The sequence below is a fragment of the Oryctolagus cuniculus genome, chromosome 10 (assembly GCF_051225735.1).
Source record: "Oryctolagus cuniculus isolate XC-2025 breed Fujian yellow rabbit chromosome 10, ASM5122573v1, whole genome shotgun sequence".
In the NCBI taxonomy this organism is placed as follows: domain Eukaryota; kingdom Metazoa; phylum Chordata; class Mammalia; order Lagomorpha; family Leporidae; genus Oryctolagus; species Oryctolagus cuniculus.
The window spans coordinates 86,967,505-86,981,629 of record NC_142876.1 but is presented as its reverse complement, the minus strand read 5'-3'; the positions used below and the strand labels follow the sequence as shown (position 1 = coordinate 86,981,629).

At 44.2% G+C, this 14,125-nt stretch overlaps 1 long non-coding RNA gene across 1 annotated transcript in view; it reads right to left on the bottom strand.

Annotated features, from left to right (window-relative positions):
• Positions 1 to 10,923: 10,923 nt before the first annotated feature.
• Positions 10,924 to 14,125, bottom strand: part of LOC149124326 (uncharacterized) — a 39,550-nt gene continuing 36,348 nt past the window's right edge. Inside the window, exon 4 of the long non-coding RNA XR_016214758.1 lies at positions 10,924 to 11,111. This is a non-coding gene — a long non-coding RNA (uncharacterized LOC149124326). The remainder of the gene's footprint in view (positions 11,112 to 14,125) is intronic.

The following is a 14,125-nucleotide window of genomic DNA, read 5'->3' as shown; positions in this document are numbered from 1 at the left end:
CTGCAGCCATCTGGGGAGTGAACCAGTGGATCGAAGATCTCTCTCTCTTATTCTCTATAACTCTCTCTCAAAAAAATTAATAAATCTGTTTTTAAAAAGCGGAAAAGTGAATATATAATTGGCTACTGTTTAACTCACAAGTTTAGCAGATAGATGAACACAGACTTACTATGTTGCATAGCTTCTTAATAGTAAGTGAATTTAGAGTGGTTGAGCTGGTTCAGCATCTAGGCTTACAAAAGTCAGGCTATCTGTTGGGTCTACAATTCTACGAAGTCTTGACTGGGGCTGGAGGACCTGCTTCCAAGACAACCCCTTTGTGTGGCTCTTGGCATAGTTCCTTGCTGTACAGCCTCCCACACAAGGCTGCTTGAGATGCTCACCACAGGGCAGCTGCTCCCCCTACTGAGGGACCCAAGAGAGAACAAGGAAGAAAACTCAACACCTTTTAGGACTCCGTTCCAGACATCTCACACTATCACTTCTGCCACGTGTGATCAGTCAGGAGTGAGTCACTGACATCAATGCATGCTCAAGGAAAGTAGAACTGAGCTCCACGTTTTTAAGGAAACATCAAAGCATGACACCATTGCTGCAAGAACATCTTGAATCTCGCAGGATCTCACAGAGCTTCCAACCTCAAGTGGAAATTGAAATCGATACTGTAAAATTTCAGAGAGGCCTCATGCTCGACTCTTCTCTCTCCACGTGTCTTTGGGGAATCCCTTCCCCATTCTACAGAGAAAATCTGACAGAGATAGATAGGACACAGGATGGCAGAGAAAAATATGAATGTGGGCATGCCAACGTTTAATATTCTATGCCATCCGGAATGATGCCAGAAGTGGAGTGAGATTAATTGCGGGAATTAACTTTCCTCATATCTTGTTCTATGCCGTTCCCTCCCAGATCCTTCCGCCTAGCCACGGAGGTTATCAAATGACATGCAGAATTTTTTCCTCCATTATTTTTAGTCCGAAGGACCCATTAAGCAGCATCGGTGTTTCCAGGGATCAAACAATCAATCATTTTTTCCTCTGAAGCAGGGACACAGTGATCACACATTTTGCTCTGGTTTTTAAAGGGAATGGTGAGGGAGCCAGCACACTCATGATAAAAATACTTTCCAATTGATACGCAGCTATTATTAGAGCTGGTATTTACTTAAATGGTTTGTGTCACCATATTGCATTTTCTGTATTGTGTCGAAGAAGGAATGTTTAGTTCCACAAACAGATTTCTTCTTTTTTTTTTGATGTTGCTAAGCTGCTCTGATTTACATCGGCAATTTCCAGTCACTGTTTCCTCCCCTTAGAAAAAAGTAGCCCTGTCCCCTTTTTAAATTGAAGTTTTCATTTAAAGCAAAGAATTTGGGGTTTTAAACCCAGTCCTAAATTTAGAACTCCTTACAAGTCTAAAAACTGATCTGGCATAATAGATTAATACATAGGATTGCCAGAGACCTTTATTTAACACAATAAAGTCTCAAATTAGAAGCAGCTGGCCAGAGGATTTTTTTTTTTTTTTTTACGCAACAGCCTCTATGTACCTCTATGTATTCCATCCTAATTCCAGTGCTGAGCAAGCAGCTGACTCGAGAGCTTAGGAAGCTCATGCTCCCTCCTCAAGTCTCTTCTTACTCCAACTACTTCATTTAGTATCATTTCATTATTTGCTTAATGTTTATTCATTTTAAAAATTTATTTGAAATGGAGAGAAAGAGAGACAGAGAAAGACAGAAATAGAACACAGAACTATCTTTCACCCACTGGGTCACCCCACAAATGTCTACAACAGGAGGTTCTGGGCCAGGCCCAGACCACAAGTCAGGACCTCCCACACCTGGATGGCAGAAACTCACACACTTGGGCCATCACCTGCTGCCTCCCAGGCACATGAGCAGGGAGCTGGATAGGAAGGCAGAGGTGCATCTTGGTCGCAGGCACTCTCATCCAGGATGCAGGCATGCTAACCCCAGTGCACCACAACACATGCCCTGCTACCATTTGTAACTGGAGTTAGAATGTACCTTCCTAAAACCAAAAGATTGTCATGTGGGATCAGATATGAAAACCCATTTATGATAAAAGGGATAAGAACCCATTGTAACCCATGGTAAGGTGCAGGGTTACCCCAAAGTTAGGAAGCCATATGAAGATGGCAGCATGCTTCAAAGAGCCCCTGGTGGCATGCCTGGGACAAAGCAGAGGCTCAGCAGGTAATATGCGAGTGAAATTATTTAAATCAGTTTTGGAGAAATTAGGGCATTTGAGACCCAGATCCTGAAAGACGAATTCATTATTCTCTAAGTAAAAATCAGGTATGTTGGAGTAATCTCAACTATTCCAGAAACTAGAGATATGTCATTACTATAGGAACAATAATAGCAATAAGAAATTGAATAGGCTCTCCCTTTGCCATATTGCTCTTCAAATTTCAACCCTTTAAAAATGAGTTCATTATTTGAGATTATACATCTTCTACAGGCTCTTTATAGAGTATCTAAATAATACCCAAAAGTATAAAGACAAAAAATCCAACCATAAAGTCTGTGCCTAGGAACAGACATTGTTACAATTTTGGCTTCCTTCTCTCCACTAGTCTTGCAACCATGTTGTGAGGATAATGCTGCACCGTATCTGTTTTGGGGTAGGCACTGTGGCCAGCTGGGTGAAGCTGTCAGTTGGAACACCTGCCATCCCATATGAGTGCTGGTTCAAGTTCTAGTTGCTCTGCTTCCAGTACAGCTCCCTGCTAATGCACATGGGAAGGCAGTGGATGATGACCCTAGTGCTTGGGCTCATAGCATGTCGGGTAAATAGGCGGTAAATTAGTTTAGGAGAGATGAGCTGCAAGTCACAAGTCCCCATGTGTATTCTTTTCCTTCTACTTGTCAACCAAAATGCCACCTTTTCTGGGATGCATCTATGTATATTGGGCTTCACATGGAACTTGTGGAGGTGCCAAATAATTCACACCCACAAAGATACCACCCCTGGAAAGTCACCAACCCCTATCTTAAAAAAGAGAACAAAAACTAGGAGGTGCTTTCTCTCTTTCCCACCATGGACCATACCAGGTGCTCTCTCTACTTCCCTTCCCCCACCCCTTATCCCTTCAAGCAAATCTTCCGGCTCACTCATAATGGGTATGTCTCTCTGTGGGGCAACCCATGTTCACGTGTGTGTGTGTGTGTGTGTGTGTGTGTGTGATAACAAAGATCATCACTTTGTGTAGGCCCTTAGAAGGCTTGTCTTTGTAAAACAATACTCCCTCATCCACATCACCTGCTACCCACATAGGATATTGAAACCAAACCCCAATAATGTGAAAGCAGGACCCAGCCTCTTATCTCCCTTAACCCAAGGCATCCTTGCCTGTCCTTTATCAAAAGGAATTCACTGACTTAAGGAGTGATTCAGCTGTCCCTGCAAGGTTCTCATCATGGGACTCAAGGACTCAAGGTGCTTCTCCATTAGATATGAACCTTGCTGACTAGTGTTGTCCTGGGGTGGTCTGTGGAAGGCAATTCCAGGTCTGGGTAGAATGCAGCTGCCATCTTCACATAACCCCCAGACCAGCTGGAGCCCACCTGGCCATCATAAATTCCCAAAAGCGCCCAGCATCACTGACCATAGAAAGGTCATGGGCACCACTGCCAAACCAGGAACTTGGACACAGCTGATCACTCACCCTTCAACCCCAATTTCAGTCTACAAGAAATTTAACCCCTAACTCTTTGGGGAGCCCGGCAATTAAGCAATAGCTGCCCAACTCCTTGCTCTGTGCTTTGCAATAAACACCTACTTGCTTCCACCACTCCCACTGGGGTTCTACAGCAAAACCTCCAACCAATTTGGGGTGTTGTTTGGCAACAATATCAGATGGAGTTTCAAGCAGCCTGCTTTGGCCTGGCCGAGCCCTAGTTGTGGCCATCTGGGAAGGGAGACAGCAGACAGAAGACCTCTCTGTCTCTCTGCCACTGAACCTTTAAGTAAAAACAATACACAACAAAACCCCAAAAAGCCTCTACATCCTGCTTTGCAGAAGTAGAACATTTCACTCAGACTAAAAAGCAAATACATCTTCATTGTAGAAGAATCTGGGAGAGAAGGGAAGAAATCAGAAAAGTGTGAGGCAAGAAATAAAAGCAGCACTGGTCAGCTTACTTCACCTAAGCATGGTTAATAATTTGGTGACCTTTCTTTTCTTCCCAGATTTTTTTTTCCCTAGTCCTTAACAAAACTGTGGACGTGACAGAGCTGGGGTCATTTCTCAAGTGTCCAATTACCATTTCAGCACAATTTAAGTTAAAGACCCCTGGAGAAGTCAGCAGTTGAGTAAAAGCTAAGGGGATTTCTTTTCCCAGCCGACATTTCTTACTGTGGCCCGCGGGGGTCTCAGGGACGTGCAGTACTAACTGGGAACAAAGATGCCACTCGGGCTGCAGGGTATCTGCCTCTCCCAGGCAGTGAGCTTCTGTGGCTTTGAGACGAGGCAGAAGGGGCAACAGGAGACAACAATGCCTGAATGTTGGTTCCAGGGCTAAGAAGTAGCTTGAGAAAGTCTGTGAGAGCTTCAGTCAGTAACTCTAACTCAATGCCTCTGCTACCAAAAAGTCTATGTAGCTCATAAAATTTATATTGAACAAAATCACACTAACCAATGGCCTCTGTTTTCCTCCCAGGGGACTCCCGCACTACGATAAGCTAGGATCAGCTCTTACTGCCAAGAGGAATTAAACTCAATGGTCTCATAAAAGCAGACATAAAACCCAAACAATCATTATTCTACATGTTTTGTTGCACTGACATACAATTTTACGAAGCTAGTTTGATGTCATGTAGAACAGGCACAAGGCAGCTCGGACCCACATTACGTGTGATTGTGAGCAACTTACTATGAGCTGGATTTACCACATGTACAACTGGAGCTTATGCTGTCTCTGCTTGGTAGCAAGAAGCTCACATCAGCTGAGAATGGGCAAGTGTCTTACATATGGGGGTACTTCAACAAGGTCATGGAAAAATGCAACCAAAAAGCATCTTTTGGTACAAAAAATTATGAAATCCAGGTATAGTGTTTTTAAGAAGCACATCTCCCATGCACTTATTAATGACTCTGTGTATAGAGGAATAGTGCTAGTTAACAGTTATCTTAAAAAAAAAAAAAAAGATTCAGCCGGCGCTGCGGCTCACTAGGCTAATCCTCCGCCTAGCGGCGCCAGCACACCGGGTTCTAGTCCCGGTTGGGGTGCCGGATTCTGTCCCGGTTGCCCCTCTTCCAGGCCAGCTCTCTGCTGTGGCCAGGGAGTGCAGTGGAGGATGGCCCAGGTGCAGGTGCTTGGGCCCTGCACCCCATGGGAGACCAGGAAAAGCACCTGGCTCCTGGCTCCTGCCATCGGATCAGCGCCGTGCGCCGGCCGCAGCGCGCTGACCGCAGCGGCCATTGGAGGGTGAACCAACGGCAAAGGAAGACCTTTCTCTCTGTCTCTCTCTCTCACTGTCCACTCTGCCTGTCAAAAAAAAAAAAAAAAAAAGATTCATTTTATTTATTCAAAAGGCAGAGTCAAAGACGGGGAGGGGTTGAGGAGGGGAGAATAGAGAGAGGGAGAGAGGGCAAGAGAAAGATGTTTTATCTGTTGGTTCACTCCCCAGATGGCCACAAAGCTTGTACTGAGCCAGACCAAAGCCAAGAGCCTAGAACTCCATCTGGGTCTCCCATATAGGTGGCAGAGGCCCAAGTACTTGGACCATTTTGCTTTGTTTTAGAAAACATTTATCTTATTTATTTGCAAGGCAGATCGACAGAGAGAGAGAGAAGGAGGGAGGTGGGAGGTTGACAGCAAGAGAGAGACAGACAGAGGGCGGGGAGGGGAGGTCCTCCATGTGCTGGTTCACTACCCAGATGGCTGCAACAACCAGGTCTGGAGCGGCTGAAGCCAGGAGCCAGGAATTCCATCCAGGTCTCTCATGTGGGTGCAGGGTCCCAAGCACTTGGGCCACATTCCATTGCTTTCCGAGCTGCATTAGCAGGGTGTTGAATTGGAAGTGGAGCACTTCCAGTGCTCCACTATGGAATGCTGGTGTTGCAGGCAGTGGCTTAACCTGCTGAACCACAGTGGTGACCCAGTTATTTATTTTTTGTAAAAGAAAATTTGATTATAAGTGTGGCACACCCTTGTCATGAAAGAGTGAAACATGGTGGGCAATGAACCTAGCAGTTAGGATGCCCGTGGAGATGCAGTTTAAGGGGCCTGCATTCCCCGTCAGAGCACCTGCAATGGGTACCTACCTCTGGCTCCTGACTCCAGCTTCCTGCTAATGCAGACCCTGGGGTGCAGTGGTGAGAGCTCCAGTAAATGGGTTTCTAGCACACACATGGGTATCCCAGATTGCATTCCTGGCTCCTAGCTTGGGCTTTGGCCCAGCCCTGGCTGCTGTAGGTATTTGAGGAGTCAACCCGTAGATAGGAGCTTTCTCTTTCTATGTCTCTGCTTCTCAAATAAATTTACAAAATTTGTTTTAAAAACAAATCCAACAGTACATGACTATACAAAGTAAATAGCAACTGTGTCTATCCCTCATCACACACATATGACAGTTAACACTGTACTGTGTACTGTAACCATAGTACAATGCTTCCTGAAACCTTTTAATTCATCACATATACATAAAACACACTTGTGTTTTCATGATACTAGCTCAGAATTGAGGCAATCTCCCCCTGTAAGTACACCATGGAGGGCACCCACGTGTCTTCAACAGCTGTAGGAGTTCTCCCTAAGATGAGTGAATGACAATGTAACTGAGTACCCAAGAGAGGAAGAGGCACACAATGCCATCTCAGAGCCACAGTGAGAAAAATACCTTCTTCCTCTCTGAGATCAGCTACCTTGAGGTAGAAAATCACCGCCCCCGCACAGCATTACTGTAAGAAGCCAATGAGATAACACACATCAACCTGTTTTACAGACTCTCCGAACAAAAGCATGGTGCTGCCTCCTATTTGGCACAATGAGGAGTGGGATGGGGAAGAGCAGAGCTCGTGCTAAGCCAGGCCTGGCTCACTGTTCATGTATTAATGCTGAACGCTAACGCCATGGGAAGTCCAGCGACGAAACGTTCATGAGAACTTGTCTGACATCAGAGCTGTCTGCCCTAATATTTGCATCTCAGTTCTTTACTGATCTAACCCCAAAGACTTCCGTTCTCCTTTTTTTTTTTTTTTTTTTTAGGGCAATCCTTTGTACATCAGGTAGAAACCACCAGATTTAGAAGGCTTCCAAATCAGAAAAAAAAAAAAAAAAAAAAAAAGACGCTATATCTTCCCATCTGCCTGATGAAGAGAATTGAGAAATGAAGCCAGGGTCGTTTGCAGTGTCCATCAGAAATGGCTGGCTGGCCATGCAGCTGCATTGCTCAGTAAGCGGTGGATGCTGAGAGGTAGGAAGATAAGAGTGAAAAGAAGAGTCACCGGAGGTCAGATTAATAAGGTCCCTGTCGGGGCGCGTTCTCCCTCTCTCGCAATGCCACACATCGTGCTTTTATGAAGACGAAGCCATTCCATCCCCTTGACAGCAAGAGAGGCTTGATCTTGCCTTCCGCACGACCTACTGTCTCATCTCTAGATCACCAACTCCCTCCCACATGACTCCAGCCTGCACACGCCAACATTGCCTTCAACTTCATTCTTGGGTTTGCCATAAAAAAAAAAAAAAAAAAAGACTGAGACAGAAAATTAAGGCCTTTGATTTCTTAGCAGGGAGGAAAGGAAGTGGGATAAATCTAGCTGTCTGAGTTACTAAGGACGCGCACCTCACATCCACCAGGATGTTCAAGTCCCATTGTGCCAAGTTATTGCTATGGGTTTGTGGTGGTTTGAGTGTGTCCTCCAAAGATTCACTGCTGGAGACTTGGTCCTCAGGTTGGTGGTGCTGAGGTGGTGGGACCATTAAGAAGTGGGGCCCCACAGGCGTTGGTTAGATCACTGAGGTTAGATCACTGCCAAGAGAAAGGACCAAGGAAGTTCTCCTGGGACCCTGCAAACTAGTTCTCTTGGTTTCCCTCTCACATGTGCTCCTGCTAGAGTGCTGCTGTCAATCAGGACAGGCTGCAGCCAGGGGTCCTCCCAAGAGTCAGTGCCTTTCTCTTTGGACTTTTACCCACTCCCTGACCCCCACCAAAACTGCCACCTAAGGGAAACATCTTCTCTTTGTAATTTACACAGCCTCAGTATTTTGCTACAGTAACAGAAAGGAAACTAATGCAGGGTTTACTGAGGCTGAGGCTAAGATGAATGCATGCTCAAGACTGTGATAACACAGCCTCCACAACAACACGAGGAAGCTTCAAATTCAAGGTCAAAGGCAAGCCAAACACAAGAGACTCCATTCACACAGACTTTGAGTGGAGCAGAAGGAATCTGGTCATCAGATTGCTGGTCACGGAGTCAGTTGTTCTTGAAGTTCACTAAGGAATTTTTCAACTTCTTTGATTCTACCCTGGATAATAAATCTTACTGTATAATTCATTGACTTTTAATCAAAATACTGTGGATCATCAAAATTGCACAAGTGGGTGCTCGAACTTGAAGTGTGTTTTTTTCCTCCACTCCTGTTGACTAATGAGTGTTTTCTACCTCTTACCAATTGCTGACACCTGGGAAATACTTTAAACATTTATTTGGACTTTCCATAGGGAAAACATTTCTATGAGCTGAAAGCCGACCTTCCCCATTTTGTAAGAAACAAGCATCCAGAGCCCAAAGGATTCTGCTTGCATGGACGATTCCTCCTACTGCCTCCTAGCTCTACCGTCTGGCTCATCTCCATGCTACATTTTTTTAAACCAGGAAGTTTTCCTTAACCGGGGGAGGAGAGGGGAGACTATGCTCTTATCACCAACTTCAAGACACTGCTTTGCTTTGATTTCAGGTGTGGTATTGTTTGTCCTGCTTCCTGGAGAGCAACTTTCAAACCCATTGTGTGAGTGTCCTTGTGATGAAGAAGACAAACCATCTGTCAACTGAACAATGGTTTCCACTTAGGGGAAAGACTACGTCTTGTCAGTTTCAACTGGCATTGTCCCCAACATGTTTGTAAAGCTCTCTACCCTGAATAATCTGTGATGCATACAGTATCAAGTCAAAACCCCCCACACGGAATGACTAACAAAGGCAGATGCGAAACAGCTAACAATGAAAGCAAACACAAAAATAAAACAGCATGCGTCAGGCCCCATGTCAGTCACAAGGGAATGTTTTGCACATCTCATCATCAAAGATTAACAGTCGGATATTTAAGGAATAGAAAATAGAATGTCCTTTAACAAACAACTTAAATTAGGTAAGGAGCTTGGAGATGGAGGGGGGTGGGAAAATGAAATGTGGAATCAAACCTCGAGCTCAAGAACCATTTCCTTTGCTGTGAATTAGTTGGCTCCCTGGAGATGATCAAAGTAGTTTCTAAGACTCATTTCCACTGTCTGTAGATGGGCACAATTGCAGCAACAGCTGTCAGGGCCCAGAGAGGATCAGGTAAGATCATGCACATCAATTCATCGCACAGAGCTCCATAAATGGATGCATTTGATCTGAATGAGCAGAGGTGGTGGGCGGGGGGCTGTGATGGTGGATTTGTGAGAGCTGCAGATGGCTGCACATCCGTCTGGTCGCTCCTCCCCTACCCCTCCACCCAGGGAGGCCATCGGATCAGGTCTCCCCAGCAGGGTGCTGGAGAGACTTGATGGGGGCAGCTGGTCAACTGTGCAACCATCCAAGGCCCTGAGATTTCTCTCCGCACAGTCTCCTTCGCTCACTGATTTCAGGGAGCGTCACCCGTGTACTGAATGGAAACAGCAAGTCAGCGGCAAACTCGGTCTGCGGCAGCTGGAGTGTTGAGGGTGATTTTAATGACTTTGTGATTCTCTGGAACTTTAACAGAGGCCTGGAGTGGAAAAATAATATTCTGAAATGGTTTCGTTCCAACTCTGTCTATGAATTCTTTTCCAATTACTTTTGGACTCTAGAGGGAGGCAGAGAAGAGAGAAAAGAAAAAGGAAAAAGCCAAGAGGAAATAAAAGAGAAAAAGAAGAAAAGACACCCATAGGAAGAGCAAACGCTCATTCTGACTCGGCAGAGCAAAAGAGTGGCATTTCCCTCCTGCCTATAATTCACCTTCCCATACACTTATGTTCCCTGCATCCCCAAGCCCATGACGGAGTGAAGTCTACTCTACACCTGTAAACAGGTGGGCACATAAACCTTATGTATTTATCTTTTCCTCCATTAATCAGAGCCATTCCCAGGGCTGAGCCTGGTGAGACCTGGGCCAGGAATAGAGTACTGGGTTTGGAGTCTTGAAAGCTTCAGCTTGATTGATGACAGATCCTACTGTCATCAGCATGTGATACTGAGCTGGGCTTCTGGCACTGAGTTTGGGGATAGGCATGGAATAAGGTTCATGGAAGATTCTGGGCTCTCAATCTGGCCACCACTGGAAGGAAGATCCAAGGACAAGGCACTGGGGGAAGCCCTTCTGCCCACATGTCCTGAATTCCCTAGAAGATAGTCCACAGAAACTCTGGTTTGTCTGCTCTGGGTTTCAAGAATGCTCTGGTACAACTGTTCTTTCATCCAGACCAGTAGTTCTCAAGCACAGACACACATTAATAATCTGGGAGCCCAATTCCTATACTCCCAGTCCTTCCCCATCTTACCAAATCTTGATTGTTGGAGCTGATACCCGGGAATGGGGTTTTTAAAAAATTATTATAATGAAAATACTAGAAATCCAAGAGAAAGAGTGGCTTCCAAATCTTAAAATCCCAAATCATATATTTTTTAATGTTAACTCTATCCCTACCCATAGGCAGATTTAGAACTTTTGTATTTAAAATTTCTATTCATTTATTTACTTATTTGAGAGACAAAGAGAAAGAGAGAGAGCTCCCATCCACTAGTTCCCTTCCCAAATGCCCACAACAACTGGGACTGGAACTGGCTGAGGTCAAGATCCAGGAACTTAGTCCAGGTCTCCTATGTAGGTGGTAGGAACCCATCTACTTCACCATTGCCTCTTAGGATCTGCAGCAGGAAGCTGGAGTCGGGAGCTGGAAGCAGAGGTCAAACCCAGGAAACATAGCTGTCTCAAGTGGCACCATGACCCCTAGGCCACATGCTGACTCCCGAAGTTCAAAATGTTATTTTTTAAAATTAGATTTAATTTATATCAATTAATTTATGATTAATTAAATTTAAATATCATTTATTTTAACAGATTCAGTGCGCTTTGTAGATATAATTCAAAGAACATAATGATAGTCCCTTCCTACCCCCCACCTCCCTCTGCCTCTCTCTCCCTCTCGCCCTCCTTGTATTCAATTATTGTTTATAGCTGTTGTCTATATTCCCACTAAACTAGGATTTTTTTTTGCTTCTTAATTGTTCAACTTCTTACTGTAATATAAATTTAAATATGTTATTTCAAAAACTAAAAAAGGAAAAAGTTTTAAATTTTAAATATCAGGTAATCTAATATTCTATAATTTTCACTCACATTGTTTGATCAATATGCTCATATCTCCCCGAAGTTGCTTTAGTATGCCTCCCCAATGTCCTTTAGATAACCACCACTGTAACTTGTTAGATTTTCTTTCACTCTTTTCTGCATGCTTATACATAATATACCATATATACATAACATGTTCAGTCATTGCTCCTTTTACAACACATAGCTTCATGTCTTGATTTTTTTCACTTGATGATGTATCATGGGAATCTCTTTAGCTTTCTAGGTACACACCTAACTCATGGATTAATCAGGGTTCTTAGGAGAAAAGGAAATTACAGGACATGTCTCTCTCTCTCTCTCTTTCTCTGTTAAGAGAGAGAATCAGAGAAAGACACAGAGACAAAAATACTTTTATTTTAAAGAAATGGTTCATGCAAATGTGGACACTTCGTTAGCCTGAAAGCTACAGGGTAGGCACCAGGGTTGTGGCACCGATTAAGATGCTGCCTACAACATTGGCATCTCATACTGAAGTGCTAGTTTGCATCCTAGATTCTCCATTTCTGATCCACCCTCCTTCTAATGTGCTTGGGAAGACACTGGAGATGGGCCCAAGTCTCTAGGCCCCTACCACCCCTGGGGGAAACCAGGTAGACATTCTGGCTCCTGACTTCAGCCTAGACCAGTCCTGGCTATCGCAGCCATTTGGAGAGAGAGATAGTCAATCAGTAGATGGAAAATATTTCTCGCTCCATCACTCTAACTGCCTCTCTCTCTTTTTTTTTTTAAGATTTATTTATTTGAAAGTCAGAGATACACAGAGAGAAGAGAGGCAGAGAGAGAAAGAGAGAGAGAGAAAGAAAGAGAGAAAGAGAAAAAGAGAGAAAGAGAGAAAGGTCTTCCATCTGCTGGTTCACTCCCTAATTGGCCACAAAAGCCAAGCTGCGCCAATTCGAAGCCAGGAGTCAGGAGCTTCCTCTGGGTCTCCCATGTGGGTGCAGGGGCCCAAGGACTTAGGCCATCTTCTACTGCTTTCCCAGGCCACAGCAGAGAGCTGGATCCGAAGTGGAGCAGCTGGACCTCAAACTGGTGCCCATATGGAATGCTGGCACTTCAGGTCAGGGTGTGAACCCCCTGCGCCACAGTGCCAGCCCCTCCAACTGCCTTTCAAATCAATCAATCAATCAATCAATCTTTTAATAAAATCTGCAGAGTGGACCAGAAGGCTGGAGACCTTGGAACAGTGATAATCAGAATCCAAAGTGCACTGGCACAGTTCCTTCCTAGGCAGGAAAGGTCACTCTTTGTTCCAGAAAGGTCTTTACGGATTCCACGAAGCCCACTCACACTGAAGAGTCATCTGTACAAAACGGTCACTCATTAAATGTTATGCTCAGCCCCAAAACACCTGCACAGAAACAGGCAGAAAAATGCTTGGCCGAATAACTGGGGACATGGTCCAGTCACGTTGACACACAAGCTCAGACATCCCTGTTAGGGATGCACTCTGATTCATTCGTATCCCAATTCACTTTTCCATTAATAGATATTGAGGATTTTTTTTTCTGTATTCTGCCTCTACAAGCAATACTCAGGTATCAAAATCCTTTTATTTCTGCCACACAGAATTTCAGAAAAAAAGATTTTTGTGTTCAGTGGTGTGGTTATTTATAATTTTCACACATGTGGTTGGATAATGTCTGCAAGGAGTTCTTCTCGTTCTTAGGTGCTCCCTCACTGAGCCACTGCTGAAATCCTCCTGACTCTGCCAAGACTTCAGGGCTGTGTACCCATGGCCCTGTATCTACTGTACCTGAATGACACTATTGGGATTGAGGAGCACCCCAGATCTCTGCTGACACTGCCATGGATTTCAGGAGATAAGGAGACGACACTGGAGTATCCAACCGAAACTAAAGCCACAGCGGCCCACCAAACTAACACCCAAAGACACATCTTTAGGAAAAGCATTCTACCATGAAAGTCAGCCTTATAAAGCAGTGAAGACGACAAATGATCTACCACATGCACAGATATTGATGTGGGAATACAGTCACTGTGAAACTGCAAGGCAATACAACAATTCCAACGGCACCCAGTAATGCTTTAGTAGCAGACTGAAGAAATGGCGGTTAACAACATGCTCCATAAAGAATTCAAACAAATGATTAAATGGATACTCAAAGAGTTACACAAGAATGCAGGCAGTTCAATGTATTTAGGAAAACAATACCTGGGATGAGTGAGAAATTCAGCAAAGAGAAACAGATCTTGAAAAAGAATCCAATAGAAATCATGCAGACAAAGAACTCAGTAAGTCACAAAAAGAACAGAGCTGAAATCCTCAACAGACTAGACAAAGCATAAAAAAGAATATTTGAACTTGAAGACAGATTTCATGAAATGTCCTAGTTAGACATATACACACAAAGAAAGAAAAAGAAAAAAAAAGAATGATGATATTCTTTGAGACCACGGGACACCATTAAACAAATATTTAAATTTTCAATATCCTTGAAGGAGAAGAGAGAAGACAGAGAAAACCTATTCAATGAAGTAATAGCTGAAAAATTCCCCAATTTTGAGAAGTATATGCATATCCAAATACAGGAC